The sequence below is a fragment of the Papilio machaon genome, chromosome 3 (genome assembly GCF_912999745.1).
Source record: "Papilio machaon chromosome 3, ilPapMach1.1, whole genome shotgun sequence".
Lineage (NCBI taxonomy): Eukaryota > Metazoa > Arthropoda > Insecta > Lepidoptera > Papilionidae > Papilio > Papilio machaon.
This window is the reverse complement of record NC_059988.1, coordinates 8,950,696-8,967,555: the sequence shown is the minus strand read 5'-3', so window position 1 is coordinate 8,967,555 and position 16,860 is coordinate 8,950,696. Positions and strand designations below refer to the sequence as shown.

Below are 16,860 nucleotides of genomic sequence, written 5' to 3'. Positions count from 1 at the left end.
AAAAATATTGTAGCTTACTAAAGCATTTACATATTATAACTCTTTTATTATTTATATTAAATTATTAATTATTAAAATTAAATCAAACTATTCAATTGTTTTATTGTTTTAAATTTATTTTACATACAAGCTAGAAAGTGTAAAAAAATTTAAGTTTTAAGTTTAACAGGAACAAATTTTTTTTTAACTGAAAGGGTACAAACTGAATATTGTTCAATATACGGCATCTTAGACCCTTCCACTCTGGCATTCGGTCGCCTTTCGAATTAAGACGCTTGTCCTTTTGTTCCACCTGGTCTGACGACTGCTACACCCAAATAGCCGAAAGGTTGCTTAGTAGAAATAATCACTCAGGTATCCGTCATTTTATATCCCGATGTATAATCCCTTTAGCCGCGCGCGACTGTTTTAGTGGTAATGATTTTTAGGTCTAAAATTAACCTAGCAAATTCCCATCATTAATAAAAACAGAGAGAATAACATTATTATAGGTTTCATTAATTTTTATACCAAGTAAAAAAGTGTCAAGGTCTTATAGTATTCAAATCAATCAGCGTGCACTCTGATAATAAAAGTGAACGTTCGTTCCGATTGTTTTATAAATTGATCGATTCCAATGTTAAGAAAATCGATAAAAGTCTTATCGATTAATTTATATTAATTGAACGAACAATAGACAAGACATTTATAGTATATACCATCAAGCTTTGACAATTTTTAAATGTTATTAACGACTACTCGTTTTAGTATGAACCTCGTTTTACCTACACCGAGATATTGTAACCTTTGAACTCCGAGCTGAGTGTGGCAGTATTACATTCAACTATGTTTTACGATGCATGAGCAGAAAGACCTTTGTAGTGTAGACCTTTGCATGTACTGCTTATTTCCTAGGTTCTAAGAGAACTTTACCGAATTTGTATCCCTTTGATTTGTTCGTTATTTAAACACTCAGTTGAATTATTGTAATTGATAATGGCCTTTACTTCTGCTATTTAATATAAAAAATCTTTATATCTAGTATCTAAAGTCTAAGAGATATTTAGAAGACAGCTCTGGATGTATAATTTTATCTCGGTGTCAATCTTCCTATTCTTGACTAAAGGCGAATCATTACACTTGACCTCAGTGGTCGTGGCCTTAATTGATATTATTAATTCAAAAGATCTCCATGACTCCATGTGATAGACAGAGATCATGGAAATCTATAATTATTAAACTAGCTGTCGCCCGCGAGTCCGTCCGCGAGGAGTAAAAAAACTTAATAGGGTTATAAAAAATAGATAGAAGCCGATTCTCGGACCTACTGAATATGCTTAAAAATTTCATACAAATCGGTTAAGCCGTTTCGCAGGAGACTGGTAACAAACATTGTAACACGAGAATTTTATTTAGTAATAAAATATATGCTTGTTTGTTAACTTCTCGACATATACATTAAGATCTATAATGCAATAAATAAAACAAGAAAGAAATTTAAAGACGCATGTTTAAATTATTTTTTATCATAAGACAAAGATTTTTTAAAGTTCACGGTTTTTTTGACATTGATCTCTGTTTTGTTTAAGAACCTCTTTGTGTCGTTATCAAAATAAAATAGGGTCTACCTCTATCTACTTGTGCTAATTAGACATTTGCGTTACGTTTTTATCAAGATATGTTGCTACCAATTTATATACGGAGAATTGACAGTTAGGTTAGGTTATTTTATTCCAGTGTGGTGTCGCGGTTGCAAATTAACATGATCCCCCACATAATGGTCTTGAGGGAACAGAGGGGTTTAGTGGGTATGCTCCCATTCTGGGAGAGAAACTCAGTGTCTGCCCCGAGGAACGGAGAAAGCATAAAGCATTCTCCTCTGAAAAAATAATAAAGGTTACTTTATTTAGCATAACTATAATTATAGAGTCAAAAAATTATGGCTTAACGTAGACGTCTTAAAAGAAAAAGAAAATCTAAGAAGTACTAAATTTACTTAAGGCAAAAATCTTAAAATCACTTCCCTTTAAGAGATAGTTGAATTATTCTTTCGCGACTAAGAAAATCTTGTACGAAAGCGTTATCTAGTTTACCTTTTGTTCTATAAAATATCCTTCCTTGCTATGTGATTTACGTGCATTTTAACCGACGCGTGGGTAAAGCTAAATAAATAATAAATGTTTGTAACGCATGATGTCGTCCTAACGAGATTTGTTGCCAACTCAGATGTTCCCAGAGGTGTCGTGCGACTTGACAGAAATAGTAGGAGATACTAGGAAGGAAATCTAAGGTACAAAAAATATTCTTTTATTAATTGCTAATTTTTACTTAAACAGTCCCTCAGTGTAGATATAACTCACTACATTTATACTAAGTGGTAATAATAATTACAAAATTAGCAAAATTTCGTATACAAGGCAATGTGCATTACATTTAACAAATGACAGGCGATGCGGCAACAATTAGGTCCCAGCGTAATTCTGAAGAAGCGCTGATCTTTTATGACTGCCTTCGTTTGGCTACTACGTTCGTTTTAATGATATTAACTGAATATAAATAACCGTACTTAAAACTAGCATAGTTGCTGTAGAAATTACTAATTATAGTCGTATCGCAACTCTCTCTTTCTATCTCTTTGCTAACCGTTTAACCGCTAAGCGATCATAACTGGATAACATAGTTTAAGTTAATTTCAATGTAGCCGAGTTATAATTAATATGGAATTTTCACTCTCTTCAAATTGTACGGTTATAATGATTTGTTAGTTTTGTGAAAACATTGAAATACGACTACATGAATAAAACAGATTATCGAATCATAAACGACAGTTTTGTTTAGTTTTGAATACTTTTTGCCTTTATTCGTACTCTAAGAGACTATTTAAGTAATTAATTGATATTGATTGTTAGTCTTATGATCGCTTACTAAACTATAAGTAACTGTTGTCCATTTGATTCCATAATATGTCATTTTTGTAGTTTTATTAGGAACTTCTTGGTGATACATTTATGCTTGGCACAGTTATAAAATGCTAAACATTTTAATAAGTTGTGTAACTTTAAAGAGAAACAGTTTTAATTTATTCTCCGTCTCGGAACTTGTAATATTTAGTAGGTTTATTGATTTTTCAAATTTGCTAGATCTATACGCGGCCTAAAACAGGTTTTCTCGCGCACCGGTAGCACTGCAAACTTTGACTCATAGAGGTTTTACGCCAGATGATCATTTTTATTACTATATACTTTATTTGTTAATTTTTCTATTAATTATAAAAAGTGGGCGTACAATTATCATTGTTACGAATAGTTGAGAAGGTTCCTACTTGTATGAAAACAAAGAAATCAGAGAAAAGAATTTCTAATCAGAGAAAAAGTTCTAGATAAAATATATTTGATTGACTTGGGACTTGGAGACATTGACTACGTTTGATTACTTGGGATTTAAGGCATCTTAGTATTACGAAGTAGTTTGTATATTTAAAAATAAAAACGATCCTCTTCTGCGAGCTTAAGACTTGAAATTCACGTGGCTGTTTATGAAGCCGTAAATAAAACTGCCGCTTAACACTGTGCAAAAAAAAATTCTTAAAAACGAGTTGATTTAACTGAATGTGTGAAAACGAATTTTCAAACATGTAATGAAAAGTTAACGAAAAAACCAAACTTTCAGAATCTATTAAAAGATCTTAACACCAAATTATAAATGTTGGAGCAATATTCTTGTGAATGATCACCAAAATATTGATTCAGGTACACGTACTTTGTTATTTGTTTGCTAAAATTTCATTTCGGCAGCCATAATTATGATTTCTGGTATTGTCGAATCTCAGTTTGTGGTATAATGATTAACATAAGTGACATGTTTAAGCTAAAATGTAATTGAAAAAATGTACAAGTTTTTTTTTATGGTTGGCCTGTGATACTAGACCTTACTTATATCTTATTTAGGAGGAAGAGTTGTGAATAGCCGTAGTTTTCTTGTGTTTTACGCGAAAATTTTGATGTTGTACCAGTTTGCTTACCTGTGAGTTCTCACGCATGATCTTTGGCTCACGACTGCCGGCCGTTCGCTAGCCGTCCGCCGGAGCCAACCAACGCCATTTTCGCTCCAGTCCAGTTAGACTCGCGACGCGTATTGAACGTGTCAATATGGCCGTTGCCGCCAAAATGTTCGTTGATAAAAACATTGTGTATTTAATGTACCCAGTTTAATTTTTTTTTGCGATTAAGTAATAGAAATTGTGTTATATTTTATGTATTGGTAATTAGTTGAATAGTAAGAAAAGTTTATTTGCAAATTTGTTTGATCGTCTAAAAGTTTGTTGGCCGTAAATCTTCGGATTCAGGTGGAAAAAATTGTCAAGTGCATAAAGTGGTAGTTTTTGGTTTTTTACGAGGTTGTTGGAACTTAATTGGACTAATTCTTTGTTTGGTTGGACTAGTGCAATTGGACTAACTGCCAAAACAGGTAGGAAAACGACTTTTATATTTTTTAAACAAAACATCTTTACTCTTATTGTTTAGTTTCCTATGTAACTGAGTATTGAATTATATAATAATAATAACAAGAATATGTTAAATAAAACAATCAATAGATTTTCAATTACATTCATGTTTGTATTCTATTCTACCTTTCTTCCTATTTCTTGAAATAACTGCCATTGTTATACAAATAATACCATTGGAAAAATTTATTTTTGATAGATTTTCTTTTTGAAAATTAAAGATAAATAACAAATCTTAACAGTTTTATTTAGGTACTAGGATTTAATTCTTAAAAAATTAATATCCTAGACTGACAGAAATCGTAAATTATCATTTTAAAACGAGTCACTGTTTTGGAAAACAATCCAATAAAGTTAAGATTAATGATAAAAATTGATAAAAATGATTCCAAAATCGTTATTATATACGTGTTATGTATGTAACACAATAGTAAGTTTAAATGATCAGTGTAAATCAAAATCCTGCGTACTATCTCTTGTCTAGGAGTAAAAGTATAAAAAAATAGAAACAATGTTAAAAGCCCAATAAAATCGTATCTGGCGGAGAGAAGCATAACTTCGTTTATTTTTTGGCATTATTTTGTTTACGTATTTGCCTTCTATTCTTACAAAAGATGTAAAACGCTATAAAACGCTTAAATTAACAAAAAGTACAATGGTTATTGTTTCTATAATTGTTTTTATTTAAAGAGATGTATATTCGTTTTATACACTTTTCATGCTAGATGTAGATGGCCTCATTCTAGAGGGAGTTGTAGACATATGTTCCCCTAAGAAACGCTTCGTTGACTTCTTGCAGAGCGTGACCGTGTTTCAGGAAATGAACCATTGAGCCTGTGGCTTATCCACAGGATATGTCCCTAGGATAGGTTATCATTGTGCAAGTATCATTACCAGATTTGGAGAGTCTTGGACTGAGGTTGTGCCGGATCTCGAAGGACTTGACATTCAAAGAATTTAGTTTTTCAAAGATAAGGGCCATTAAAAACAATAGCAATTCCAATATTATATGAGTTACAAGTAGTTCTGGTTGTAACAGTATCGTTCAATGTATTCCTACAGTTTTGTTGCACGTTTAACGGAGTTTTTTTGTGATGTGGATAACCATTTTATTTTTACGATTGATTTTGCAATACAGCTGTTGAGTTTTAAGATAAAGGCGAAGAAGTTCTCTGAATATTTTCCTCGTTTCGTCTACAATGAGTATAAATTTACGATATGTGATGTTATCGGCACTTGAAATATGTTAATTATAATAGGATTCTAAGCTTTTTTTCATGCTATTTGTTGAACTAACTTTGGCATGTGGGTTTACACTATATGAAGAAAATTTGATTTATTACATTTTCTGCGTTCTAAGCCTCTTTGTACTGCAAAGCCTTTTCTACGAAACATTGTTAGGAGGTATTTCAAAGACTCTTAAAATAAAACGCATAATACTCGAGTTGTATTATATTTTAAATATTTCTTTAAGATAGAAATATAACCTATTTTCTAATAATGTTCTAATCTTTTAGACTTAGGTTTGTTCTGCAAAAACAATGTTTAATTAAATATTTTGGTATGTGCCAGGAATACTCGTATTATCGTACTTGAATACCCATCATATCCCTCGAAATGTTTACCCAAAGAAAGGGTACTGCGGAAAACCCTTAATACTCATCACAGTTTAAGAACAAACCTTTCGTAATACGTTATTATTTTTAGGTACAAATTTTTATTGCTAACGTTTTGTTTTTAATATAAAAATGAAGATTCATCATGTATTCGGGAAACATTTTTAATGTAATTTTGATGCAGCCTCGTAACCCCAAAATCGCTACGATGATCGGTCCTGTGCAACCCGCATCCTGGATACTCCCGCAACCTTAACCAGATCATCGGTCCATCTTGCGGGAGGCCTGCCCACGCTGCGTCGATCTGTACGTGGCCGCCTTTCTAGTATTTTGCGGCCCCATCGGCCGTCCGTTCTGCGGGCAATATGGCCAGCCCATCGCCACTTTGGCTAACAATTCTTCGGGCAATGTCGGTTACTTTGGTTCTGCTGCGGATCACATTATTCAAGCATAAAACTTCTAAATGTGGATTTCTATTGTATATTTAAATAATCGTAAGAATTTATATTTTCTTATCGCTGTTTTTTCAAGATGAATGATACGGATAATATGTTTTTTTTATAGTAACTTCGGCGGTGAGAATCTACTTTAAAACATATGTGATCGTAGGTAAGAAAGAATGACGTGATCGAAGTCTATACATGTAGCGTGCAACGCCTGCAGTGAAAGGGCGTTACAGTGAAACTGCAAAATAAACCCCGCGGTTAACTACATGCAATGATCTAGTCTTGTTAGCTGTCCGTTAGTTACGGTGTAACTAGGAAGTTAAAATTAAAACAATTATTTTTATACATAACCGGTTAATGTAAACTAGTTATGTATTAATATAGTTTTTTTTTTCTGAAAGTAACATGCATGTTACTACGAATTTTATTAATGTAAAAATAGTATATTTTACTCAGGAATAATGTATTCTTATAATGGTGTAATTTTTGTTTAAATCTCTTCAGCATATTTTGTGTTTATTCGTAACTAACTAACAAAAATAATCTTCATAATATCGTGTAGATATTCTTAAGTATCATTTATAAACAAATACTAATCTTAAGTACTAAGTACTCTGTTTTATTATTCCGTTAAAATATTGTTTATCCTTGTTTCCGTTAGCAAAAAGGCTTTATGTTTTGTTAGTGTTAGCAGAGGAGATCGTGTTAATCTCTAGATTTATTCATTCTGAGTTCTGCCTTAACACACTGAAATATATAATGCGAATATGAAATATAGATCTGGTTTACATAAACTTTAATACTTGAACTAACTATAATTTATATCTGTATACGAGCTGTCGCCCGCGACTCCGTTTGCGCGCAATTAAAAAAAACATATTAAATAGCTTATGTATTCTTCTAGACTATGATCTAAATCTATGTCAAATTTTATACAGATCCGTTCAACCGTTCTTAAGATACCTTCAAACAAACATCTATCCATCAATCCATCCAAATATTCGCATTTATCAATCAATCTTAGTAAGATAATGAAAATTAGCCTGATTTTACGAATTGAATTTACGATTGTGTTACACTAAAGAAAAATTAACTAACGACATAGAATGAAAATACTTCGTTGAGGAATCAAATCTAAGACTCGATATAAAACAGCAATTCTCATCTATCTATCACATTAACGTCTCAATGATAAATGTACTGTATATCTTAATTAGTTTATATTGAAATCAACATAAATCAAGAGAGCGTGAGGGCAATAAATATTTAATGGGACTAGAGGCGGCCTGAGACGCCACGTCCCGGTCTAGACGTGTTAATCTATCTATATTTAACAGGACTGATTAATGGCACAATACCAACTCCCTAATTATAGCTTTGTTATTATGACAGCTGTCAAAAATAAGGTCACCTACACATCCTGTTAACTGATATTTTGAAAATGGTAAAGGGAGTATAAAATGTTTTTTTAATTGTTTAACTATAAAGGTTAATATTTAATTTTTAATTCATTGATTTTGGCTACGGTATCAAAGGAATCTTTCAGTCCTCTATTATCCGCTAGTTATTTAACCTAGTTATGTTATAAAATAATGTACTTCATTTTCATGTGGTGTGACTTTCTGTCTGGGTTATACTTAAGTTAAAAAGTGAAGAAGTGGAGGCATAGGAAGGGGAAATATTCTCTTTCTGTACGTCCCCTCCTCGGTCGATTAATGCGGATGCGGTATTTTGGCGAATTGACCACTAGCTTGCAACCTTATAATAAAGTAGTAAAAGTGGTAGCTCGTAAATAATACGGTACATTATATAATTTCACGTATAATAAAGTCGTGTAACACTCGCGTGCTTATCCTTATATAGTCCACCTTAAATCATAACAGTGATTGATGCTGAAAGTAAATTTATAACAAGCATGCTAACTGACCGAGCTAATCATTGTGTAGTGTGGACACACCTTTAAAAACAGAACTATTAAGAACACGCATTATTCCCCGTTTATACTATACTAGCATTTCCCGCAAAAATATCTTTGTGAATCTCGAGACTGTTTTATATTTGTGCCAATAATTCAGTAAGATGTCCTCCTATTATAATGAAAGTTGTATTAGTGTTTTAAATTCAACATACTGTAAACTGTTCCAATATCTCTGTAGAAAAAAAAAACAATTTATAACATTAACATCATACACTACAATTACAATTCAACCAAAAACTCTATGGCAGTTCCGAACTTTCCAGTGAAAATGATGCATTAGTGGCACATTGAAATGGTAATCGCGTGTGGAGACTGTTGCGCAGTTAGTTGCGCTAGTGAAAAAAGGACTTTCATGTTTGTAATATTAATTTTCCCCATTTTAAAATCTCATAACTTCGCGGTAGGTATGATGATGGGTACGTCGTAAAATCTCACAATTTAGAACAAATAACTGACATTACAAAAATCATCGTATTGTTTGACTTTCACTCGCCTATGTTAAAAACTGTAATTATGTTCCGTACCGTCATAACACGGATCTGAATCGCTGCAAGAAGCTGGTTCCGAACTTATGCAATCGCTATCATCTGCATTTTATTGTTGTTTCAACTGTTTATTACTTGTATTTTAGCTGCATATTTAGTAGTTTCAATGGTTTAATAGCTCGGGGAATAAGGTGATACTCCCAAACATTTCACGCAGAAGTCACGTGCAACTACTCGAAATAGTAAAGTAGATATTGTAACCTGTACTCTTAGCAGAGCTACAGACGTTTTAAAGAGTCAGGTGACGTTCGATTTTTGTACTCCTTCGATTTGTAAATTCGGTTTAATTTATTATATTTTGGAACGAAGTTCCTTATCGCGCGTTGTGAAAGGGGGCTAGACGGAAAAAATTCTTACGAAAAGTTGTCACGACACTTTTAGCTATATCACCATGGCAACGACGTGACAATATATAACGAAAATTCATAGAAATAAAATGTACTTCTTGTGAAGACTTAAGTTTTTTATGCATAGAATAAACATTGGTTCCTTCACTAATTAATCGAAAGAAACTTCGTTCCATCCGGGTGTCCCTTGACACCTCTCAAGTTTTTTTTAATTTATTTATTTACTACTAACTATTTTGATATAAACTGTCATATAATGACTGGGAATAATTGTTCTTTTAACTATTAACAAAATTCCCGTTTAAAACATATTTTTGTCTCAGTTTTGACGATGTGTTTATACAGAGATTTTGGGCTCTGAAACCAACGGTTATTCACTTTACGATCGGGCGACGGTTCAGCGGTAAGTTATGGCAAAGTCGAGCTACGAAGTTGCATTGCATCACGACACTTATATCTGCGAATTTGACATTAAACGCTGAAATAACGGCTGGCAAAAGGTTAAGCCTTTCGATTCGCCAAGGTTTCGCATTGTTGTGTTAAGAATTGTTTAATAATTCATAGACGAAGAAGTTGCTTTAATAAGCGAAGTTAGATTTAATAAGTCGTGTTTAATGTATCACTTAAAGTGCTATATGAAATGATACAATCTATCTAGATCTATTCAGCCTCGTTACGCCCACTGCTGGGCATAGGCCTCATCCAAAGATTGCCCTGACGATCGGTTCTGTGCAACCCGCATCCAGAATACTCCCGCAACCTTGTATAAATGATACAATGAATGTTAATATAGAACTCATACTAATAATTGTTATGTAAAACCATGGTTTTCGTTGCATTACTAGTAATGTTATTATAGTTGTTAATAACTAATAATTATTAATAAATTATGCAATTATATGTTTAAATTTAATATGACCTTAGTTGAATGTTTTTGAGCAATAGTTATTTATAGATTTGTTTGACGACTCTAATTAACCGTGGGTTTTTAAGACCAAAATTTCAGTATAAACATATCTTGTCTATTATCTTTAACAAAACAGAGATAACAATATGTTTTAAATGGAGATTTTGGTCTTAGAAACCTATTGTTAATCATTTTTTCTACGGTCAACAGCTGTGATATTATTTTGGTCGCCCACATTTTTTTGCACGTTCTCTTATCTCTCGTGAACACGGCTCAATATTATCGACTTATTTATACTTGCCTGCGTCGTATTTACTCAGATATGTTAGGTGGAATCGTTCATGCAAATAAAAAATTATGTCAAAAAATTTTAAATAAACAATTTAAATTAGACACAAAATGTTTTGCTTAATTTTATTCTCAGCTTTTAAATGAAATTTGCACGATGAAAAAAATAAGTTTTTATTTTTTTCAATTTTTAAAAAAATTATTAAAAGAGGCAAGAAAATTATTAAATGACAGTATTCATTAATTCTGATACTAAGTTCATAGTAAGCGTATAAAACTTTTACTAAGAATCCGGTCTTAATAGAACATAACCTGTTGCTGCAGTAGCCGATGTTAAATAAACTGGAGATACGAAGGCGAATCTCTAAGCTGACACAAATGTTACAAGTTAACAGTTAAGTGGAGGACTTGTGATTTAATATCGTGCAGGAATTTTATGTTTATTTTTGTTTAAATTTATTGTGTTTGTGTGTACTGAGTTTAGCGTGGATTTCCACTGGTGAAATTGTACCAAAACATATGACTACAAAAAGATAATGGATGATTTTTATGCGATGGATCTAACAGTGGAAATAGTTAATCTGCGCTTAAGTGAACAATAAGATACTTTAACAGTGGTAGACGCCAGCAACAACAGCATCTGTTACACGAATACACCGGCTCGCCTGGTGAAATACGACCGCATAGACAAGCAACAAGTAGAAGCAATTCCGCGTACAGTCTGACGAGTGTGCATGCCGGAGACCTAATTTAAGTCCTCTTTCTCTTCTAATCCTTTTAAGGCAAGGATGGGAAGGGGAAGTGGATTTGACCATGGAATGCATAGGAAGGGGAAATATCATCTTTCTGAGCGTCCCTTCCTGTGTAGATTGAAGGCAACGCGTTTGCAATTGAGGAGTTCTATGGGCAGCAGTCGCTTGCTTGTTTGCCACCTTATGTTATAAAGAAACCTTAGGCTAATTATATATTTATGTCTAGTATGTGGAGTTTGAGATATAAAATACCCCTAAAAGTAAAAGGAAACAATAATAGTGCAATTCACGTACGTATGACTTTCCTAAAGTTATAAATATTTTGTTATTCGACTTTAAGCAGTTACTTTAAAGTTAAAGTTTGTCCGCAAGTTGATTTTATGCAAACATTTTTTCTAGCAAAATTTGAAGACAAAATGGTTATTTTACAAGTCAGTAAAGGTCCTTAAAGCTATGACTTTTAAATTAATTACAGTACATTTGGTGGCTTTTTGAATAAAAAATTTAACTACATAGTTATTTTTCAAATCACACAATTTTTTTATCTTCACGTTTTCTCTTAAAGTAGTTTTAAAATTTAATAAAAAAAGACAATAAAAACAAACAAATCAAATAATTAAAGCTAAATTAAAATAATTAAAGTGTTCACGGTGGATTACCGCATGATGTCTCAATGGAGAGAATTGTAAATCCACAATTATTACTGCTTGTTTCACTAGTTTTACACGTAGGTATTACAGTGAAGCAGAGCAGTAGACGATGCAGTACTTATTTTGTTTCAACGAACATAATTTGTTCACTTGCTCGCCGATATGTGCAGATTGCGTCACGATGTTTTCCTCCAACGAAAGAATGTCGGATAAATGTATGATATGAACCCAGGATCTGCAGATTACAAGTCAAGTGCTTAACCCGTGAGCTACTGACGCCCTTTACAATTGCTATTAAGACAGTAGTATTTTGTCTAGTTTAATATGCGTTTAATTAACATCACCACTGTACGTCACTGTGCTTCGTGTAATGCTAGCATTACGAATAATCAAGTGCCGTCACACTTGTTGCTGGGGAATTGTATACATTTGCATAAACGACTACGAGTGTGAACACCATGCGCGTTCATTTATTCACTTAAAAAACAATTTAAATCTTCACGTTGACGATCAAAACGATGATCCGGAGAAGAATACGAACCGAGTGGCATTTTTCAAACAAATCTGTCTGTTAAGGCTGATTTTAATCTCAGAAACCCACAGTAAGAGTCACAACGAACTTACAAACATACACTTAAAAAACTGTGATATAATACAACTTGTCAATGGGACAAAACATCTATCTTATATATATAAAAGAAAGTCGTGTTAGTTACACTATTTATAACTCAAGAATGGCTGAATTGATTTGACTTAAAATTGGTGGGCAGGTAGCTTAGAACCAGGAAAAGGACATAGGATAATTTTTACCCCGTTTTCTATTTTTTATTCCGCGCGGACGGAGTCGCGGGTAAAAGCTAGTTTCATATAAATTAGTAAATAGACGATCGTACGAAAATATTTGTTCGTAAACCAATATGAACTAAATCATAGAGCACATCAATTCAGAGAGTGCAAGTTATTTCGCTGTGAATAAATAACACGGTTTACTCACAGTTTTTGTTTTCATTGCAATTTCATATTCAACCTCTGTGAAATATACGGGCGAAGCCTGCGGGGAAACATTACAATAGGTTGCTTGATTACTTTGCCCCGAAAACGTGTACGATATAAAAAAATATATACGTTTTTTTTTTTCAACTCAATTTTTGTCGAAAGTTACTTTGCCTTTGATTAAGAACGAAGAGATAGTACTATTAATGGATTAGATTCTAAAACTTTTCGGTCTTAATCTCATTATAGTCGAAGATCAAGTGATTTCAACTGAATAAATGAAATGGAATAGATGTTCTGAGTTTTTATATTTACAATGAACTTTGTATAATGACATTAGCCATTTTTTTGCCTATGCTTTAATATAGATTTTTTTTTGTTTCTCAATATAATACGAAATTATTTTTTTTATTATCAACTAGCTGTCGCCCGCGACTCCGTCCGCGCGGAATAAAATAACGTAATAAATAGCCTATGTGTCCTTCCAGACTATGATCTACATCTATGCTAAATTTCATCGAGATCCGTTGAGCTGTTCCGGAGATACCCTCAAACAAACATCCATCCAAACATTCGCATTTATAATATTAGTAAAATTTAAATAATACACTTATACAGATAAATTTTGCAAAACTTTAATGTTGTAAGAAACCTTGCGAAGCCCAAAAATAGCAAGACGCCGGCTGGTTCTCCAACCAGTTTTAGCGGTGACTGTCATTGAATGCTCAAATAAAGCAACGATACAGATAAATTGGGTCAACGAGTTATTTTCCCAAAAGTATACCCGAGGTGTCCGCTACTACGACATTGAAACTGATTGCCTGTTTTTAATTTCAACTTTAATACTATTTCTCGATTTAAAAATACGGCTGCATTTTAAACAATTTAAGTTATTGTTTTTTTATTCAAGGCTTAATTAAAAAACAAAAATGGTAAAAACTTGTGGAAAAAAGTATTTTGACCTTTGGAACTGGCGTACAGGGACACATGTACAATTTTTATCTTGTTTATCTTACCTTTTACGACGATATGAGCTTTTGCATATATATTTTTTTATTATATAACAAATAAACACAATAGTCTCAGAACAATAATGAAAGTAAACTTTTATATGTAACACTTGCTTGATCGCTGGATTTCTTATTTCGATTGAGTAGTCTATTTTAAAAGCTTTTATCTTATTATCTTATTATGCCATCACCAGTTTTTTGTTAAAATCAGCAACTGTCTACGTATATTATTTTATGTCGTAAAATTGTATTTTCAAAAAAATTTGCTTTAAAATTATGACAATCCAATCGAGAGTTTGCAAACTGTTTGTTGATAGACGAAATTTAATAAACTCAAAATTCGTAGGTTGTTTGCTGAACGGAACCGATTGGTCTCCGCGAGCGCACAGTCAACAGGGGCCACCACTGTTTGCCAAATAAACTGCTAAAATTGATTAATATTTGAGAGCTATACATACAGACGCAACAATACTGCGTAGTTATAATTCTGGGAACGCTGTCTTATGAAATTACAATAGATAATAAAGATTTAATAGACGATTGTTTTATTCTCTTCTTTGTATAGTACAGGTAAAGTACTTTAAAGATCTTGAAGGAAAATATAAAATTAAATATAATTTTTTATTCTATTTTAATCTGTGCTGGGTTGTGATTTTGGAACGAAATTAAAAGTAAATTCTTTGGTAATAAATAAAACGAATCCTAAATATAGTGAGAAAATTACTAAATCAACTTAACCTACCTGTTCTTTTTTTTTGGTAAATTAATTTTAAAATAATTCTCAGGTTTTAAGCGCGTGGGTAAAATTAAACTATCTCCTTTCTGGGACGTTAATTTTATAATCAGATTGTTTAAAAATTAACATATCACCTTAATTCGCAATTATTCAAATTCATTTTAACGTGGGAATGTAACTGTTTGTAACAAGGAAACCTTTCGCATATTAAATGTGTTACTTGGTTTTGTAACAGTACCCTTTCGTTATACTGTGTTGGATTGTTTTCTTTTTAAATAAAACTTAAGCTTATTAAAACAGACACAATTTGTTATCCAGCCAGTTGTGGTGATCAATACTTAATACCAGAAATATTAATATTTACGTGTTCAATCGCTTATAATGGAATTATTGATTAAAAAAATGACTACCTCAAATATAAAATTTAAAGTGACTGTAATTTGTTAATTGGCAACATTTATGATTATGCCAAAATTGACAAGTTGCGAACTATAATTGACGCAGTAAGAGATAATTGGTCAAAAACCGTAGGTTATTGTCATTAACTAATTGCATTAACAAACTCCAACGAATATGTAAGAGACATATCTCGAGATATTTGCAAATTAAATATTTGAATTGGATTATTGTAGTCAGGTTGTTGTGTACAGCCAGTTAACAGATCAGAGTTTACATATACGAGTAAATAATTTTTTGGTATGTTTGTGTTCATAATCATAAACTGTATAGATTTCGATGAAACTTTGATTGAATGTTCTGAGGAAATTTAGTATTGTAAAAAAAATAGTATTTCAAAATATAATTTTTGTTTTTGATAAATATTCTTGCTTGCTCCGTAACATTATTGGGCATTATTTTAATTATTTAAAATTAACTTTAACATTAAACTTAATTTTAACATTGAATTTTCATGTTTGTACGAAAAAATAATGTTACGATCTTTATTATTTTAAAATAGAAAAACCGAGATTTAACATTTACAAAAGGTTTCCTAATCAGATTTCACTAGGAAAAAAGGTAAAATTTCAAAACTAAATTTAAGTGCCAATAATTCTCTTGATGATTTATATCTGTTATAATAATTTGGCACAATTATCTCTATTCGGATATATTACCGGTCCGTTTACAGGTACTTGGCTTAGCGCAATTTATCACTAAACCTTAGTCACTTTAATTGGATGTTAACATCGGATCGTGCGAACTTATCTCCGGTTATTAGAAATATTTAACGGCCAACGGGATTCAAATACAACCGTTTATAATACGTTACTCAATTAATATTTTTATAAGACGAAAAACTAGATTAAAAATAGGGTTGCTATTTATTTTTAAACTACTACTGGAACCGGGTGATATATACTTTATTTATTACTAGATTTTTAAAAACCACGCGAACAAATTTGCAGGCAACTGCCAGTCGTAAAGTCACTTGTATGAATGAAATATGGTATTAATTTATTAGTTTAATGAACAATAAAATCCGTAATAAAGCAATTTTCTATGTTGCGATATATTAAAGCATATTTTTCGACATGTTTACATTATATGATGTGTTTTATCATTCATGTTAAAACACATCAATTATTTCTAACACTTAAAAGTGTAACATGCATAGTGAAATAATGTCTGATGTAATTGCATTCATAGTTGCATGAATATAATCCACGGTTCACACAATGTGATGATTACAAAGCAAGTTTTAATTATTTAAGCAAGTAAACCTCAGCTTTATCTGCCCACACGCGATTACGTTGCGTGTTAGTTTCCCAGATTAGTGCAGGCGTAATGCAAGTCAACGGTAAACCGACCTGTAGGTGTTCTTCCCACGAATTATGATACCTTTTCATATTCAATAATTTTACTTCGATTTCCAAAGCCAATGTATAGTAATTATTTTTAATTATCTATATATATATAAAAGAAAGTCGTGTTAGTTACACTATTTATAACTCAAGATCGGTCGTACTGATTTAGCTGAAAATTGATGGGCAGGTAGCTTAGAACCAGGAAACGGACATAGGATACTTTTTATCCCGTTTCCTTTTTTAATTTACGCCCGAACGGAGTCGCGGGCAAAAGCTAGCATATAATATTTACTTATTTTTATCA

General features: G+C 32.1%; 1 protein-coding gene across 1 annotated transcript in view; it reads left to right on the top strand.

Annotated features, from left to right (window-relative positions):
* The first annotated feature begins 4,106 nt into the window (after positions 1-4,106).
* LOC106711451 overlaps positions 4,107-16,860 on the top strand; it is a 59,740-nt gene continuing 46,986 nt past the window's right edge. The window contains exon 1 of the mRNA XM_014503765.2: positions 4,107-4,446. The gene's annotated coding sequence lies outside the window, so the exon portion shown is untranslated. The remainder of the gene's footprint in view (positions 4,447-16,860) is intronic.